At 39.6% G+C, this 20,984-nt stretch overlaps 1 protein-coding gene across 2 annotated transcripts in view; it reads right to left on the bottom strand.

The window, feature by feature from the left end:
• ptprub (protein tyrosine phosphatase receptor type Ub) overlaps positions 1-20,984 on the bottom strand; it is a 166,211-nt gene that overhangs the window by 91,753 nt on the left and 53,474 nt on the right. The gene's annotated exons all lie outside the window — the stretch shown is intronic.

Here is a 20,984-nt window from a genome sequence, read left to right as displayed (position 1 = left end):
CCATTTTGTGCACAGACGCTCAATCTCAGAAAGAACCACTCATCAGCGTGACAGCTACTGTAGCACTGACCTTCACCTCTACGGACAATGTAGTTTTTGCATTTTCACACCCGATGATTGCAATTACGTAAAAGTAGCTTTGTTCTTTTGATCTGAAAACGCCTGCATGTTGATTTGCTCGAAGACAAAAAATAATAGCATGTGTAATATATATGTAGATTAATGATAGAGGGGGCAAAAGCAGTGCTTGAGAAATGTCTGTTTCAAAACAAACACCTGCTATTACAGTATGTCAAAATAGTAAGCAAACTGTGACAACTAAAAACAAAACTGGGTTGAAAACTATTAATTAAAATGCCACTTTTGCTCCCATAGGTTAAAAATGAATAGTATATATATAGAGAGAGGTTTTCCTTTACATTGACTATGGACTTAATTGTGTTTCTGACAATCAATTCTCTCTACTGCCAAAGACAAAAATCCCATTTAGATAAAGAGAAACCCTGAGCCAGTACAGCCACACTTTTTTTTTAACCATGAAAGTGGTTCCTGTTTTCCAAAGTTTGGCAGAAAGTGTGGTTTTTTTTCTTCTCCTGTTTTTGTTTAACCTCCCATCGATTGCTACCTCTGTTAGCTGAGTGCAGGGTGGATTTTTTTCTTTTCCCTGGCCCTCTTTGTGGTGCCTGTCTCTGGTGTGACATCCTTGACCTGACAAAGAGACTTGGAGAGGGTAAGAAAAACATTTGGAGGAAAGAAAATGAAAGAAAAGACAGAAACGCAGCAAGGCAGCAAAGCCAGGGACTCGCTGAGCCTTTGTTTCCAACACACTGCCTTAGGTACGCAACTATGCACACTAAACACAATGAGAAGTGATTAAACTCGACACAGAAAAAACAAATTTGAATTTGGTATTCTTCATGACTCTCACTTTCGCCTCTCTTTGCCGACTGTAATCTGTTGCCCTCCTGCTTTTCTTTTCCTTTTTGTTTTTAATATGCCTCCACCAAGGTTTAATTCTGTTTTTCAGCCTTATTATCCAATTCTTTCGCTTCTATCTGTGTTCCTTCAGGGAATTAATTAAAGTTGGTCACAGATGATGGTCTAGACAGGGTCCAGTATTGGGAGATACATGTTATGCTGTCCATGCATGGTAAAACAAAGTGCTTTTTCCTTAATCTGCAGTGTGCACACTGTCCTTGTAAATGGCTCATAGAAATATGAGAAAACAATCACAGATGAACACGAGTGTACTGCATCCATCTTCTGCTCCTCAGTATTTATTTTGGCCAGGGGGGGATTTCATGCAAGCAAAGTTAGCAAAATGACAAATTTAAAGAATATTGATATTTCCAGAAAGGCACAGCAGTATTTATTTATTAAGCAAAACTCATTATAAAATAATCAATAAATCACAACACACAATATCATTTCTTTTCTACCCGTTTTTAAATGTCTCCAGACACCTCATACTCTACTTCTCCTTATTATCTGCCAGGGCTTTTATCTGCACCTCTTCCTTAAAAAGGATCAGAAACTGTCAACTGCCAAACTCTGAGGGCGAAGCAGCATGGCCATTAGGCAGCCATGGAGACTACTGTGCTAGCTTTTCAGAGGGTTTGCAAGAGAGTAGCTCTGAAAAGCTCTGCCAAGCTCAGCCTAAGGGAGCTCCTGCAAACTCAGAGCTACACAATCACGCTGCGCTCATCAACCAGTTTGTCTCCAGTCAACAATAGAGCCAGATGGACGGACGCGGAAGGATCCGTCGGCTGGCTCTAAAGTGTTGGAAAGCAGGAAGTACAACGCCGAGAAATAACTTTGTTAGTCCTTGAAGACTAGAGTTTACCAGGTTTGGACAGGTGCACAGGCAGAGATTCACCCTGTGATCAAACAGTCTCTCTTTAAACTCTTCACATCAGCAAAGTTTTGCTGAGCATGTGTTTTTCGTTTTTTTTTAGTTCACGCACTGTAGTTTCACACCGTGACCTTTCACGCACACCTGGAGGCTGCACAACACAAGCACAGTCCACTGTGAACTTAATCCCCACATGGTTCAGCCATGAGAGCTGTATTCTTTGTCCAGGTTTTCTCAGCCAGTCTGGGGACTCACGAGCCACAAGGACGTGTCCAGGACTTCTCCAGGACATCGATCAAACTATATAAAGATAAGGGTTTTCTTATGCAATATAAGGGTGTAAGGAGAGTGTTCTGTGCAGCAAATGCATGATATTGGTTTTTATAGTGGAACTAAATCTGACCTGTTACACTAATTACTTTGATACATTAATTGTGTGCATAAAGCTATCTGAAAAACAAAAGTTTTTTAGTTCCTGGGTGTATCCAGTCAATGTAAAATAAAGTTAAAGGGTCTCAAACTGTGCTCAATACCAGTGATGCAAGTGTGAGAGAGTCAGTAGATTCTCCTATTTCTATAACACCATGTATATTTCAATACTTTTACACAGTGAATAACATTACTAGATACACATACACTGTTTTCACCTGAAAAAAAAAACAGTTATAGGGGGTTGGTGACACTTAAAGTAAAATGACTGAGCACCAGCTCATCACTAAATGCTGACTTCACCTGTTCCTTCTTGGTAAATGATTTTCCTTTTATGTGCTCAGTCATGATGAGCAGAGTGACAATACACTGTAAATACACACTAATAAAACAATCTTCTGTTTATGATCTGTATCACCTGCTTAATGAAGGATATTTACATTATGCTACTGAAATGCTTCAGCACAAATGTGTTGTTAACAGCTTAGTAGTTTAGGGTTAGGTTTAGTAGCATTATACTCAAAAGTTGTGATATTGGCATCGGTATTATGTAAAAGTGCTTTCCCTTTGATTTAAAATGTTAACTTCATTTGCTCCAGAGCCTTGGTCTTAATGTGGTCGTCTAATGTGGTCTTAATGTGCTTATTTTCAGCTGAGTCAGGCGGAGATTCAGCATAACTGCCTGTAATTTGCCAATCAACTTTTGTGGGTCATAAAGACAATACATTCATAACCCTGCAGGGTTTCTGTACCATATGGTGAGGTATCACTTTACCTCTACTCAGTACACAATAAGCTTTGACGATACAAGCCACTGACAAATCAGGAGTGTGTAGTGTCCCTCCGTTAAACTGCCCCTTATCACCATTAAACCACATAAAAATAATACAACAGCAATCCCAAAAGCTGGCTTACTACCCACTATAACGACATTTCTCTACTGTCTGCATGTTGGTATGTGCGTTGTATTTATCACTCTTATGACCATTCTGATAATCAGCGGGAAATTCATTTTGATTTTATGCCACTTTTGATATCTGGCAGATATTCAAACGTTTGGGATTTAAGGTGCTGAGAAGATGACGTCACAAATGTGTGACACGCTGGTGAATCTTGTCTGTAGGCTACGATAATGACAAGTATAAGGGCACAAAGCTCTATTTCTCTGCTTTCTAGTATCAATCCATCCATCTTCTACCACTTTATCCTCCACATGAGGGTCACGGGAGGTGCTGTGCCAATCCCAGCTGACCTAGGGTGAAAGGCGGGCTACATCCTGGACAGATCGCCAGTCCATAGTTTTTGAATTTTCTAGATGTCACAAACGGTTTAGGAGTTATGATAACGAGAAGAACGGATGCCAAATCCTGTCAGCGACGACAAGAGTTGTAACAGAAGGTTTAAAGAGCTTTCTGAGACCAAATGCCAAGGGTTCCTGGAACAAAGAGAGCAGACGGTACATTTCTGTGCAGTGCGGCTACTTGCGCAGACTCTCAGGGCGCAAGGTCTCCTTGAGATGGAGCTGAATAGAGTCGAAAGTAAGAAGGGGAAAAAAAAGAAAAAATTCAGCAGTATTAGAGGCGAGCCTTTGAACTGAGCAGTGGACTAAACTTCACACTTAAAATGTCAGGGAGGATTTACAGCTGCAGTGTAAACAATGAGGCCGGGACTTGTCCATCAACACATTTTTAATGATATCTGCTGCGGGCTGTTATTCTACCACATACATATATGGACACATACTCATAGAAGCACCCGAAAAAACAAACAGACACAGTAATTATATCTTTCCACGAGACATGCTTATATGTGGGTGCTGATTTGAGCCTCCCTTTATCTGTCTTGTCTCTGAAGTGCTATTCTTGAAGTGTTCCTCAAGGTAGAGTAAGGATATTCAACCCATTAAAGCCCATGGAAACAGGATTAGTGTGGCGCTGCCTCCTAATTAATTGCCGGACTGTTTGGCTAATAAATCTTGGTTATCTGGTCCTTTAATCATGGCAGAAGATAGCACGACTCTGACCCTGTGACTGAAATTTTTAACAGTCTGTGCGTTTTGTAATCAAGCTCTGAGAAATGTGGAGGGAATATCTGCTTTATTCTGCTCATCTCCTAATTCAATTAAAAAGAGATAGGCCAGTGCATTGTGGAAATTGTTACACACCATTAGATTAGCCTCTAATTGGCTGCCGGTATTCCTAGACACAGCGTATGAGAGGACAGGATTATGAGGAGACTCTGTCCAAAAAAGTAAAGAGAGACAGTCTGTCTGGAGAGCACAGTTCAAGAGTACACAAAGTAGCCCACTCGTGATGGAGTGTCTTGACAGACTATCGACATCTTAGTATAAAAATGCACATGTACACACAACCAATGATGGCCTCACACCCTGACACATGCACGCCTCGAGCGATGAACACAGGCTGGGAAACTGGTGGCTGGTGTTTGGCTGCTTCTTCTCTGCCACAAACAGCTTGCCTCTTGGGGGATTTACGACTGAGATCTTAGTCTAGCACTGTGAGTCCTGTGTTCCAGCATGCCAGTGTGAGTATATAGACGTTCATACTGCACTAACTAGAGCTCAGAAATGCCATGTCAACTCATTCTCAACACTGTGAAACACCAAGGGTGTGAAATAAAACAAAGAATTAGGCAGGGATGGAATAGTTTGAAGAAACAAGCGTTGCCGAGGGACTGTGAGAGTGTGTGCTTGTGTTTGTTATATTTGTCCCCGTATCGGTTGTATTTGTATTTGAAAAGAAATCTCTGAGAAACTGGTAAAGTCCCAACGGCATCACATTCATGATAAAGATTTTTGAAATATGGTTAACCACAAGTTGGATTTTTGAAAATTCCCTGTTTTCTCTGCAATGAAAACCATTACAAGCAAAGCATAAAAGAATATGAGTTTCCACAGAAATAACGATTATGGGTTTTTCTATTGCTCCCTTCAGAGAGCGTGGCCCTTAGCGAGGTGACAAAGAAGCAACCCACATAGCAGTGGGAGCTGGAACTTCGTAATTGTACTGTCACAATAAAACTGATGCAGAGCTTCCAGATTTCAGTTTTATGGCGTGACATTAAGTGACACTGAGGCAAAGCAGTTGATTCACCGAGCATGGCTGCCTTGTGTTTTCTCACATAAATCAATTACCATATATGCAAAATAGAGTAAGAGTATACTGTATGCATGTATGATGGCGCCGTTCAAAGATCCCCGTGTCAACTTGCTCGCTCATTTCTTGCATTCGTCACCAACTTGCGGTGCGTGCGATCTTCCGTGTCCCCATCGCCCGATATTAATATGTGAGCAAATGCTGCGAGACAGCTCCGAGTGGAAAAAACCCCCAGCAGTCATTAGCTGTAACAACCTGGCAGTGTTCCTTAAGAGGGACACACACTTTTCTCTGTGATGACAAACACCGCAGAGAAAGCAGCTACGACAATGCCACGTTTGAGCTAACCTCACGCGAGTCTCTGATGTTCTTCATTCACGCAAAGTTGTTTTTTTCTCTCTCTCTCTCTCTCGCTCACTGCAGCAATTGAGAAGCGTCACGCTGTGGCTTACACAAGTCACATTTTGATCACAATCACAAAAGGCGCAGCCACAGTTTTATGCCATTCACAGTCTATAATTGCAGTCAATATCTCTGAAAGTAGGAGGTGCTGAACAGCTTTGATGAAGGCAGTTAAAACAGTAAAGAGTTCAACTATGAAAGAGGAATCGAATGTGCTAATCTTAAAGCCCTATAGATGCCATAAAGGCACAAAAGGCACTCTTCAAAATGAATATCTGCCATTTCAGAGGCTGATATAGCCTTGTGCACTTTACTCGCAAACTCTGTCATTTACAGTCAGAGCAGTATGTTTTATTTTCTCGCCGCGTCCAGTGTTACAGAGGCTCCTATGTTTCACCCACATATATTCTTTTCAGACATATTATTATCCTCTGCAGACCGGTGACTGAGAAAAGAAAAATCTCCATGTAAGCTAGGCCCCCCTCATCTAATCCTTCTGTTCAAGAGGCGGATGGAGATGAAAAGTTGTCTACATTGAAAGAGGAATCCGTCATAACGCAATGTTTTTCCTGTCTGTCAAATTCTGTGATCATGTGAATTTGGAATGAAATGATGCGACTTAAAGCTGCTCTTATATCTTAGAGAGCTGTCAATGGGTTCAACTCATGCAACATGTGCATGTGATGCTCAAGCATGTCTTGAATAAACCTGGCGTAATAGATGTTTTTTACAGCCATTCATTTAAAGGTGAAGTAAGTAGTTTATAGTGCCATCTAGAGGAGAGGCTGACATTTACAACAAAGAACTGCTTCTTTTTTTTTTTCTGAACTTTTTTTTTGTGTTTGTTTTTTTAAACAACAAAAAACTGCATACATATTTTCTGGATGTGTTTCAGCAAAGTTAAATAGAAATAATTATCCTCTATTGTTGTTAGCATTGCTAATACAACCTAAATAGTGGCCTAAGACTTCTGCACAGTACTGTATATATGTATATATTATATACATACTGAATATATATATACATATATATATATATATATATGTAGTATTTTATATATATACTATATGTAGTATATATATAAAAAGGACTGACTTACAGGAGATTTTGAGAGATGTGTCCAAACATGATGAAACTCAACACAGTTGTCTTCTATTTGATCTTTCATGTAGTGAGTATATTCTGGTGATTATTATAAAAGTGATAAAATATAACTAAGAAGAGCCACAGAAAGAAGATATGGTGGTAAATAAATTGTTCTACATAAGTAGATTTACATTTTTTTTTTACAGAAAAAGACAAAAGTATAAACCACGCCAACAGTTTGGGAAGAAGTTGATTTTACACTTCCTCTCATTCACCCTCGGAAACAACCTGCATTACAGGGGTAATAATTGTTTTTTATTTTTCCTTTTATTTCATTTTGACCTGGTTAAGGGCATAACTGCTTCAAAGAACAGCAACCACGGGCAGCAGATACTCGACAGGGAATTAAATAAAGAAGAAAGAAATTATGACAGAATAAAGAGTCAAATATACACTTATCACAAAACAACGGCTTATTTCAAACACGGAGAAACTAATCATATGATGTAGGGGACAAGATCAAACATTCTTTATCTATTTTTTTTATTATTTCTTTTTAAAGACAATAAAATAAATCTAATTTTTAAAAAAGTCACTGATTTCACTGCAGCTACTTCATCTTTGTTTTCAGTCGACTGCAGTGTCTCATATTCATTCAAGCCTTTCATAGGGTAATAATTCATTTGAAAGGCAATGAGCTTTTCATATGTGTTAATGGGGAATAATATGTTTGTTGAAGCTTGAGGAGCTAATTATCAGTCGTCTGGTAAAAAGCACAGAGATGGACAGCATACTAAACAGACACACATGAAAGTTGGAGAAAGTGTCACTTTAAAATCAAATTAAATCAATATTTTTAGATTCCATCATCATAATAATACATTTTAAAAAATATATTTCAGAAGGCTTCATTTCTAAAAATAAATCTCCACTTAGATATTATGAATGGCAAGAAGAAACAAGGAAAATAAAGATGAAGGTACCAGACATTATATATCAGGGCAGATTTGGCTGATCTGTGGAAAAGAAAGGCAACAAATGCAGTGTGAGCTGTGAGCCTCTGAGACCTGATATAATGTATTACTGATTGTGTATAATTCAAACATCCATCCATCTCCACCGAGTCTTTCTGCTTGCATCAGGCCTTTCACATTCATTATCATATCAGTTAACACGATTTAATGCAAATGGCTCCACCCAGAAGCATGCCGACATATCAATTACTGACAGAGTGTTGTGCACGGCTATTATTGTGACACCGGCGAATTAATCACACCTGAGAGGAAGCAAATGAATGAACGTCGGGAACGGAAGAGAGATTAAGAGGAAAACATGAAGAAGAAGAAAAACAAAAAGCTTCGTCCTCACTCCTTTATTCTCTGAAGGACCCTCTTGGCACGTCATGCTTCTCCAAACAAGATGGCGACTCAATAAGAGGATCTTACATCCCAAATCAATGTTATTCCAACAAATGGAGATGGAATCACCTACACTCAGAACCCCCTCCTGGCAACTGGATTGCCACCCACTCTGTCCACTGACAAAATACACAGAGATCATTAAGTCTCACAGCAGAGGATCAATGACGGCATACAAATCCCGCTCAATGACATTTGCAGGGGCGTTTATCTCAGCCATTATCGAGCACTTATGGTAAGGATGCTTCAAGCATATACAGCAGTTTCACTCTTAAATGATGCATCAGTGACAGCTGAGACCACTGTCCCACAGGATTCATGGGTTCATAACGAAAACTGGTATTTATTTATTTTTTATGACATGAATTTTTCATGTCCCGCAAGTCTGGTATATGAAAAACGGAAAGTAACACTGTTCGACGGGGGGACCCTTTTCAGTGCTGCACCACACAGAGCTTTGCTGAAGAAGTGACTGTGGTAGTAATTGGGGCGTGGGATTCGCCAGAAACACCATGACACGATGTTATCATGATATTTAAGTCAGGATACGATATTATCACGATACTGCAAAACACTGAGTATTTGCGAAATAATATATTGCGATATACTCACTCAACAGCTCTAGTGAGAGTGAGCACATGGCACCACCTAGTGGACTGAAACTTCAATTTATTTATTTATTTATTTTTTAATTATACAATATGCTAAAAAAAACTTGGTCTAAACCAGTGCTTCTCAATTATTTTCTGTTATGCCCCCCTTAAGATGAAGAAAACATTTCACCCACACACACACACACACACACTATTTTGCAGACTGCAAATCATGTTTATGTTTTAAAATCAGTTTTGACATGTGGCGCCACCTACCGCCGTCTACCAATCATTGCAGTCAGAGTCAGAGTCTCAGCTGCCGAGCAACCACGGGTTGCCAGTTATGTCAGAAAACGAAACCTAAAAGGTTACCTAGGTATTTTGAATTTGAATGTAGTAACCGTTTTTGACCACATTCTTACATATGGCACCTTTAAAGAAAACAAAATATAGATCAACTTACAACAAAGAATAACTTTATTAACATTGTTTTTTTAGTCTGTAACAGAAAAGATGTAAAGTGTATCAATTTGTGGATGTGCAATTGGATGGACTGGTCTAAACAGTGATATAATATAGGCTGGATTATACTCCACTGCCTTTACTGCCTTCCACAGCTGTGCCGCTCCCTCTCCCGCTCAACCACTCACTCAATACGAGCATGCACGCACACACACACACGTACACGCACACACACACACTCAGCTGTGCCTCGCTCTCTCACACTGGAGCACTCTTATGCTCATGCATAAAAAATCCCATTGTATACTGTGAAACTGCTGGTATTATGAAAAATACTGTGACATAAATGTTTGGTCATACCGCCCAGCACTACAGTAGTTCCACTGAAAGTATCAAAACAGTTCTAGTGAATTTATTCATACTTGGAATGATAGGTGTTACAACACAAAGCCTTATGAATAGCTGAACAGGTGAGACGGAGATGTTCACAGATGCTTTCCATGTTCGGCAATTTAAAATGTGAGGGTGCATGGTTTAAAACGATGCTTTGTGTCGCAGGAGAAGCCATTTTGCAAATCCTTTCAACACACAACCCCGTTCACCCTAGTGAAGTATGAACTCTCTGTGTCCCTGTGGGACGCACTGCACTGCCTTTTTCAAAGATGGTGGTGGTGGATTCACACTCCCACGGGAGATCACTGCATTATTTCCCAGAGAAAAGCACTCAACCTCACAATGCAAATAAAGTACACGCTGGAGAATAATGACATTACAATCGCAAGTCAGCAAGATGGCAATAACAAGCGCAACTTTCTGATCGTGTGGGAAAATGAGCTTCGTGTTATAAAGGTCTGTTCCTGTCTGGAATATTAATAAATCGGAGTGGCTCAAGTCTTAAATATACTTTTTTAATATCGAGCTGCTGCATTTGAACATCGAACACATTAACATTAGCATTATTCTAAGTATAGAATTTTATGAGAAGGCCCACAGTCATTCCAGTCTGCTGGTAAACGGTGAGCTCTGTGTTTCCACCTCAGTGGCTGTTATTCTCTGCTCTCCCATGCCCTGTCTTTATCAGCCAGGTCTGTGCACGAATCAACTCCTGCTGAGAAACCTCTGCCAATCATGTCTATAAATAATCAGATGGAGGCTTCCATCCTGTGTGATGAGCTTTATAATTACCTGTGTTGGATGAAATAAATAACTTTACTATAAGTGTTCCAGCTCCTAATATTGATGTTGGGCAAATGAGTGAAATCAATATTTATGCCCAGGTGGTAAAAAACTGGTGCTATCAAGGAAACAGATCGAGTTAAGTCCCTGATTCAAGTCAATGGAAATTTTATATTATTCTGGGACTAAAATTACACAGTTAATTTAAGTTTGAAAACGATTGGGAGATTACATACAGAATAAAGTAATATAGATGTAATTTGTTGGCCTTATTCTTCTTAAGGTAGAATAAATAATCGGAATCCAAAAGACTGTCAAATGCTGCTTACATTGTCTTTTTAGTGTTTTTCTTAACTGCATTAAGAAAATGATTCTGAATGACTGAACAATGATGATGCAATCACGGTAACAGATCCAAGTACATCTTGCTCTAAAATTTCACAATCTGATTTTAAATAAAGAGACGTTCTTTCATGTCAATAGAGCTCCAGTACCTGATGTCACACAATCCCATCATGCAACACTCATGCAACTTTTTTTTTGCATTTCCATTAGGAATAGTACCAAAATAACTGGCCCCAAGTTATTGTAAGGACCAGATATGTTCAGTCTGTCAGGTTCTACCATATACTCCATTCCATTTCCATGGATTTAAAGTGCACAGTGATCGTTTCTCAGGGACTTTTCCTGCCAACATGGAAATGTGAGCAAGTCACATGATGTCCGGAGATCTATAATGCTATAAGATTTCTGTGGATGTCAGTTAGATCATTTACAGTTTTTCAGGCATCCATGACGAGCTCTAGACACATTAGAAGCCTTTGAAAGTAAAATGACATATCAGAATTATAACAGTTCTGAAGTGAATGTACCCTGAGGCTGTGGTGCAAATAAATGGATATGCTAAAGGACATTCATGGACCATAAATAATAAACTTCTCAATAACAATATGTCCATTTCGGTGGTTTATGAGATACTCATTATATTTGACTAAATGTCTTATGGCAAATGTTATCTTAACATTGTAACATACTGAATTATCTCTGTTGATCGGCTCTACCTCATGGTCATATATCCTTAGTTATTGCATAACTGCACACAAGTTGCTTTTTTCTACGCTGTTAATGTGGCATTGGCAAGACGCGTCAAGAACTAGGATCACACAGTGCGTGAAGCTTTCCTGAGACAAGTTTAAGGTTTCCAGTCCGTTACTTTTTTGCCTCCAATAACCAGGATGTTTGTCTCGTCACTATCACGGACACATCGTAATAATGTGTTATCAGGTAAAGAAAAAAATAGAGACGTGTGTCATCAGCATAACAGTTAAGTTACATCGTGTTATCCTACTTTTGCTCAAAGCACAACTGTGTATAAGTGCAGTCTCTGAACTACCCTGAATAGGGTTTCACAATTATGTAATTGTTGTGTTAAAGGTTGTGGCATTACCTTTTCCAACAGAGAGTATGTCCAAATCAATGATTCATTTTGCAGTTGCAAAGTTTTCCACTTCTAAAAAGTATGAGTAAAGGCTACACTTACATGCTAATGCTATGATCCTTCATGTTTATTAACCTAAACACTGTGCAGAAGTAGTTTTGAGTAAAGCGGCAACAATAACTCTTCAACTAATCAAGTCATTCAAAAAGGCCAATTATGTGCAAGGAAAATCTAAAACTCCTGATGTTTGCAGTGAGGATGCTCGAGCTTCACTGCAGTTGTCACCTACATGGCCTTTTTCATGAGCTGAATCATTATGCTTTAAATGACCGGCCACTTCATCTCACCTGAGTTAAGGTGAATCACCTAGGAATTATATTTGGATTTGATCCCAGGAGAGCCTTGCAAGCCTCAATTATGTTGTTAAACCAGCAAACTTGCATATAAAAGCCCTCTAGCTGTCCCTCTAAGGTGACACTAATTAGATGGAAACTACATCCAAAGGGAGGCTGCATTAACATACCACTCACCTGAATGTGTGTGTGTGTGTGTGTGTGCACGGGAAAGATAGAGGGTAAAAAACAGAGAACAAAAGAAGTGGTCCCAGAGTATCCTATAGTTAGACTGCAAGCTTCAACACTTGGATTCTCGGAAAGTCATTCCCAAATGTGACTCATCTCATTTATATTAATGATTCCCATTTACTGTGGTGGGAATGCACAAAGGGAGCTGATGCTTACTTCCCCAACTAAAAATGTAATTCTTATTTTGTATTTCAAACATGTACATGCATCTTTTGTCATAAATACTTTCAAAAAGGACACTGAGCAATTATATAATACATTAGTGTTCAATAAATATGATCTTTGCCCGGAGGCAGTGAGTCTTGGGCAAATTTCCCAGGTGTTCAGTGGTGGTCGGTCCTCAGCCATGGAAGACCTGCATCTATTTACTTCCCCACTAAACACTTCAGCTGCTGATTTCTTTAATTAGTTCTTCCCTCACTGACTGAAGGTGAGTTAATTAGTGAAATCAGATGGTGGAAAGTGTGGCTGAAATGAAAACCCTTCTGGTTATTCCACAGCCTGGAGCCGGACACGGCTCTCTTCAAGTGATCGATGGTCCTCACTAACCCTATAGTTAACTGATAAAATAAAGCTCGGTGATGTTGAAAGGTTCTTCCTCTTTTCACTGACAAAATATGCTTCACCATCCCTGGAAATAAACAATAGCCTGCTGTATCTCATCTTTAATTCCATTCATCATCCAAGTTTTAGCTTTGAAGTTTTTTCTGTAAAGCTGATACACTGCATAAGCCATTACATGACATTTTTATTAAGATTTACGCAACCATGTCTTCAAGCTCTATATATTTGCCCAATCTTTAGGGTCCAAAAAAAAAAACGTGAACACTTAAGTAAGAAATGCTCCTTTGTTTGAATAGATGAAGACATAGCTCAGGTTTTCTGAAAACCAGGTACAGCAGCTGGTGATTTGCTATTGTCCAGTGAAACTAAAATGAGACACCAGCTGAATTATTGATCATTTTATTATTGAAACTGCAGTTTCAAAATAAGACTGTTAAAATCATAAGAGTAACGGTAAGCTACCGACTTTACTGTTCAAGAACTTCAAGTGTTGCCGGTTAAAAGAGAGCATTTCGTGTGCTCTCTGTATTCTGCTGCCTGCGCATACGTTCTCGTCAGATATATTTTTGAGCAGTGTTTCCATCATGGCACAGTTTGGTTTGGAACAGTAAAGCCCTCAGTCAGGCTTGCGTTTGAACTGAGAACAGTACCTTTACTTGGCAGTCAGGCATGAGCACTGTGCATGACATTGTGCTGGTGCCAACGACAACGAACAACAACATATAAAGCCCAATTTGTACTCGCCTCCGACTGCACTAAATATTTTTTAAGTGTCCATCACTCCGTCAAGGGACAACGGTGACGGCAAGAGCTGCGATTGGTCCTCAGGACAGGCCGAGCGAAGCTGCTCTGTGCCGGCTCACAGTGCGCACCGAGCGTCCACAGACGCGGAGCTGATCACCGCCGACAACGTCGCTGCCAAACTATAAATACGTCATATCTTAACACACAAACCACGTGTTTAGACTCTAAATTGCCAATTTCTCTCAAATTATCTTAAAACTGCGTTCCATGACACAGAAAAGTGAGAAACGGCCACTGTTTCAACAATAACAGTCTTTCTCTCTCTTTCTCTCTCGGACGCCATTGCTCACTGTAGCCAAAAGCACAACAACCTTGCGCAGCGACCCCTACTGAGCGCGTATCCGTCCACGACGCAGAAGTATGAAGGCTCGAGGTGTCTCCGTGGTTACGCAGTCGGATAACGCATTACGCAGTCGAAGAAGTATAATGTGGCCTTAACACGACACAACAGAGGACATCCAGTAGCTCGCGTTTCCGCCGTCCAATCAGCTGACTGTCGTGGGTCTAGTTCCACCCGTACCATACCATTACTAAGGGGAAAGGTACTGAAAACACTATACTGGATTTCATTCATTATAAATAAAAGAGATTAGTATTGTATATGTTTTGATGCCATGAACAATTTGTGTAAGCTTTCATTTACCTCCATAGTGGTTGAGCAGGTGACAGACAGCTGGAGAACAGACCCGTCAAAATCTGTCAAAGTTAAACTTAAAGCATAGCGTATCATTAGGAACTCAACAGCTTAAAGCCTCTGAATTGAGAGTCTGTCAGACTGTGAAGGCACAAACACGAACATTCATTTAAGCAGTTACAGTAGAGAACTGTCACCTGTATCATTGTTTCCCAGTACTTTGTCATTTATGACACTTTTCTCTGTGATGACTTCATTGTAAAGCAATGTCTTAGCAAAACCCACCTAAATGACAGCACATGTGGTTAGTTTCTACCCTCTGATGCAAACCCCGCAGAAGCAGTCACTGACACATTCTTATGCTATGACAGTAATATGGAGCTGGTTTTACTCCGATTAAGCAGCAGAAAAACCAACTTGATTTTATTTAGCGAAAGGTGTCATAAAAGAGGAGGACAGAAATTGTTCCTCTCAATTATCACCTACGATACCCTGCTAATTGAGTGTGATGTTGCATTTATCTGATTATTCCTCCTCTCTGTATTTTCTTTCTATTTTGCTGTATTCATTACATTCCTGGGTTGCAGCCTCTGACCAGTGGGTGTGTCGCACCCAACCAATAACTGCACGCAAGAGCCATTTTGTCTTCATAGTCTAATTTTATGCTTGATTTTATCTTTTTTTAACAATAATGACACTATCTATCTAACAGAATTTAATTTTCTAAAACAACCCGACCATAATAAAAGTTTCAAGGCAAAGCATTTTATTCAATGCTTTAAAGGTCATTAAACTACAGCAGCGCGATATAATAGCAAATATGAACGATGCAAAGATACAGCATTAGACCAATTATCGAGATATAATGTGAGCAAACTATTTACAAGAAATGAAACTGAAGTCAGCTGACCTTCTGTAGCCCTGAATTAACTCAAACCTTCAAGGGAACTTGGTGCTATTGTGTGCATTTGATTAACAGCGTTGTTTTCTGAAACCTTTCTGTTAAAAAAAGTTTCTGTTAAATTGTGATATCTGCAGTATATCAACCATTTTCTCGACATGCCAGGCTGCGGAAATTAAGCTATTATGTCAATTATTTGTCCTGAAGTAAAAAAAAAGTAATAATTTTATTTTTAATCTTTAACACTTCAAGGGAGAGAGAGTGCTGCAGAGGTTCTGTGTCACAGACAGATGACTTCTCATGGCCTTTTTAATGTTGTTCTGAAGGCTGAAACCACACTCTGCCGCCATACTTTAGACTGGAATCAGCAGCGCCACTTTGGCTAGAGCTTTGAAGTCAGGGAACATTTCTCCAAAGGAAGCGATCACAAGTCGGCAGGACTCTCTGAATGTGGGATTTCCCGATCCTGCAAGCACTCGCTTCATCTGGAGGAAATCTCGAAGCACCCGCTCCTTCTGTACCATTTAATTATACAGGATTACGGCTGATGCTGAACCTGTTATGGGTGGTCTACAGATGGTTATTGACGATGTTGTGTGTGTTGAATTATTTGAAGTTCCGGTAGAACGCCCTCAGTGTTCAGCCTTCACATTTATCCGTCACGGTAGGAAAAAATCTGTCAATAACGGAGAATTCTGGGTTTTTCTGCGGGGCAGGAGCATAAAAACGTTGCAACAAGGTTATATTGCGGTTCCTCTCTCTCTGTCTGTCATGGATGTAAAAAGCTATAGTGCAGCTATTCTTCTGTGGACATTACATCCACTTGGACAGCCTAAACAAAGCCATGTCCCTCACCTTAACCATTACCAGTTAATGCCTAACTCCAACCTTAAGCTAACCACAATCAAATTCTTGGGCCCAGACTTAATCAGTTCCTCAGAATTGAGGTTCTGCCTCAGATTCTGGTCTCTATGAGACCTACCAATCCTGACAAGGTCAGTGTTTATGCCTGATAAGGTTCTAAATAGGTACCAAATAGAAGTACACACACACACACACACACACACACACACACACACACACACACACACACACACTAACACACTGCAGAGCAGAGACGAAAGGGCACAGCTGACAGCAAGAAGACTTTGAATTTCAGCTGCATTCATACACAATTGAATTCAGCAATCTAGGACCTTCCCACAGAGCTGAGTGGATTGTGCAGAGTACAGGCTTTTTGTTGGCTTTTTAAACAGCTGTGAAACAATCAGAAAATATTGTGTGTGTTTGATTAACAGCTTTGTTTTCTTAAACCCACTGTACTGTAAGTAATGAAGTTTCTATTAAATTATGATATCTGCAGTATATCAACCATTTTCTCAACATGCCAGGCTGCAGAAATTAAGCTATTATGTCAATTTTTTGTCCTGAAGTGAAAAAAAAATTAATCTTTAACACACGGTGACCTTTTCCATTGTATGATATGGCCTGTATATACACAGGAATGTGGTAATTGCAAGGTACCAAAAGGTAAAGGTGGAGAAAGGCAGTGTAATAGAGAATTAAACTAGTGTGAAAGGCTGGTCAGCCCTGATAACAACACCTCTCCTGGAGCAGATGTATCTTTCTCCTCGCTCTGCCTCATCCTTTCACAGACACAGATGAATCTCAGGTCACTGTCACACACTCACACACACACACACACCAGTCTGCAATGTGTTGCTGAGGCCAGGCAGGGGTGAAGGGGACTAGGAGAGACCAGTAGGCATGACATCCTCCACAGTCAACTGGGAGGGACGCTGGAGATACAGATGGAGGACTGCCTGTGTTTTATTGTATGAATTATCTCTGGTAAGGTCATTTTATTAAACCTGCTGCCACATCATGTGCCCATTAACCAGGCTCTGACCCCATGACAGTGCCCAAAGACATGCTTCATGTGAGTCCTAACCTTCCTTAGAGGTCCAATACAACTTTAGACCGTTCCGAATGTCTGGGGCTATTTACTGACGATCTATAGTGCTAGCAGCTAATAAAACAACCAGTCGATTGACTGTGTAGCTTGTTGCGGTCAGATGTGTTCTCTGTCCATGTCCCAGTGAACAGAATAGCAGACAATAATAGCAATGAGACAGGAGTGAGAGGGTTTTGAAAATGTACATGAAACACATAAAATAATATAATAATAATAATAATAAGAAGAAGCAGTAGCACATTTCAACATGCTACTTGAGTACTTTCAGATTTTCAGACTTGGAGATGGCTCAGCTGGAAAATAAAGCCCCAATTTATGCACATCCAAGAGACACTGATTGTACAGCTGCTGAGGTTGAAGATGAGCTCAGTGGCACTTCAACAAGAGCAAACATCTTGCACATAAAAGCCCACAACACAGGGTTGTATCAGGACCATTTTAGGCACCAAATGACAAATATTGAGGGAATTTGGAAATTATATGAACTAATTAAATTTTTTTCACAGTAACCATTCTGGTCCATTGTCAATTATTTGTCCTTTGTTTGTGCCCAAAATTATATTTTCTCCATAATGCAAATCTCATATATTATGGCAATCCATTCGTCGATTGTGGGCAGTTCTATTTATAATCATTTTCTTGTGATGGATTTCTTACTGGCTGCCACTTTTAAGTTCCTACACTCCACTTGTTGAAAGAAAATCATTCCTAATGTTGTTGTGTAGCTGAAATTACAATTTTTCAGATTCATGTTCATGTGTGCATGTACACTGTGATGTGATTGTGGGTCATTTTTGACACCTGGGTCTTTAGAGACGTCCTGAAAAAGCTCTACTTTCGAAGTACCAATACTTTGATGAAATATTACTCAAGTAGAAGTAAAAGTAGTCATCTGAAAATGTACTCAACTAGAAGTAAAAAGTAGTTCATTTGAAATGTACTTTAAGTAAAAGTTACTTAGTTACTTTGCCTGGGGTGTGAGGGTAGTAGAAATATTACAAGGGGTCAGAAATCCAAAAAAAATTGGTCACTTTTGTGCACAGTGCTGGTGCTAATCACATCATCGTTCGTCTGGTTCTGGTGTATATTTTCCCCCTGTAGGTCTTCATTGTGCTGAATTTTTATTTTTACTCAGTAACGGATAGGATTTATAAAGTAACTAAGTACAATACTCGAGTCAATACGTACTCAAGTAAAATACAAAATCCTGATTTTAAATTGTACTTAAAAAATACGAAATACACATAAAAAGTATTCAATACAGTAACGAGTAAATGTATTTCGTTACTTTCCACCTCTGGTTTTGCTGTATATATCTAGGTATATAGTCATTAACTGCTTATTGACAGCGTATAGTGTGTGTTTCCCTTTCGATAACCCTACTAGAAAATAATGGAGATTGTGGCACACCCATAACGTCTGAGGCCAATGCATCCACCTCTCAGGAAATAAGGCATGCTTGTCATGTAGACACATTCTTCTGCACAAGGTCGTCATCCTGCAAGCCCAACTTGTTCATTAAAACAGCAAGAGAACTGAAGATGATCAATAGCTACCAGACGTCTCCAATCTAATTCAAAATGAAAGAAGAAAGTGATAAAAAAAAAAAAAAAATGGTCCATTCTAACCACATTCTGTCGTCTTTTTTTTTTTTTCAAGACAATTTTCTATTTCATGAGAACGGCGGTCTCTAATTTCTCCGGGGAGTCACAAGCTGCTGCTATCTCAGCTGTGTTTACTAATCTTCCCTCGACACCAATTTCTCAGCCCAACAAAGTTAATACTGGTCCAATGTAAATAGCCTTATCTCATAAACTCTTGTTATCCCCCACCTTGGCTGCCCAATGTGATATGTTTAGAAGTCAACACGGGGGATTAAGGTATAGAGAAGGGGGGAAAAGGGTAAAAAGCATTTCCTGAGCCAGGTTCTATCTACATTGAGTAAGACAGCGGAAATGTCACAGTGTACATGACAAAGGAGCACTCCTGTCGCTGTACAGCAATATCAATCACATTTAGAACATAAGTATTACATTACATTTTCTGATGTGGGACTCGGGGTTGAACGTATAATAAATTCAAGTGAATTTGTCTCCTGGTTTTCCAAATTGAGCGATTGAGAGTTGATGCCTCTTTATGCCTGCTCCTTCTCCTCATGTGCCAATGACAATATCTACCTCCGCTACACGGTTCCACTAAAAGCTGTGAATTGCTGTAAATGCCACAGCAGCAAGTTTTAATTAAACCCATAGGGAAAAGTTTTAATTATCCCATCTCCTGCCGTGAACTGGCTGGTGGCTGCGGGCGGGATACTCACTTGAATGCTGATGATTTGGAGGTGAATGAGGTGTGGTTTAAGTATTTAGGATTACATTTGTACGAGAGTACGGAAATACTTTTGGATGGACGTCTGCAGACAAGAGGGACTTTTAGTGATAAAAATGTAATGTTTTTTTATAAATAACAGCATTCATGCCAGCAGGAATGTTTCAACCATTTTGACTATTTAATTCAAATTCTTGCAAAGGGAAGACTTTCCCCCCCGTGTCCTATAATTATTGCATTTTTAATGATCCACAGCATCTGACTGTATCCTCTCTTGTCACTGTTACATCTGTTCATCTCCGCTCATCTGTCTGCATATCTGCCACTGAACAGTCTCTTCAGCGATCAAATGACGTCTGCTCCTTCTTTCAAGCTGCTAAGTGCTGCGCTATTAAACAATTAACAATTGCTACACTGTTGTTAAATTGAAAAATCTCCCTCTTTCTCTCTGTGTTCAGCATTAGTGTCCTTTTTCTGTTGTTTTTTTTTTAACTATTGAGCGTGGTCTTTTTAGTGAGACAATTTTTCAGTATGTTTTCATTCTGGATGTAGGTTTTAATAAAGATAACATGGTAGTGAATTTCCAGTTTGGTGAAGCCAAGTGAGAAGAAGAAAAAAACAAGATGGAGAACAGCAGGACACCATTTTGGTGAGGATGATCAACACCATGTCAAGACCATCTATCAAAATGATAGATTTGCAAACATTAGTGGTGTTTGTAGCATCAACAATCACACATTTGTATTGTCTGATTTGCAAAGTATATGCATATTATTATGTATTTATATGCATCTTTTTTTATGGGAGTATCTTTGAATGCTATCAGTGTTCATAACATTTAATGTGTAAATGATAATCTCTCTAAATGCACATTTTTGTTATGGATGATTTGCATGATAACAGTATTGTTTAAAGTGCAATTGGCACCTCAGTCATGTTGCACGTCTTTATTATAGAAGCCGTGCAGCAGAAAGCCCACTGCTGCCACCGCTGAGAGGCTGAAACAGCACTCTTTGTCAGATCCCTGTAGGTATTTGTTAATGCAGAGATGGAGGAGCGCCTCATAAACTATGCATGCCATCTCCCTCTGGCAAACACACCAGTAGAGAGGATGATGGCAAGAAAACGCTGGTTTCCATTAGTCCTGTGAGGACGGTTAACATAAAATTATCCTTGGGGTTAGCGGGAAGCAGACAAAACCGGGGCGAGTGCTTCATTAAAGCTG

The sequence above is a fragment of the Microchirus variegatus genome, assembly GCF_963457635.1.
Source record: "Microchirus variegatus genome assembly, chromosome: 1".
Taxonomy (NCBI): Eukaryota; Metazoa; Chordata; class Actinopteri; order Pleuronectiformes; family Soleidae; genus Microchirus; species Microchirus variegatus.
This window is presented reverse-complemented; position numbering and strand designations above follow the sequence as displayed.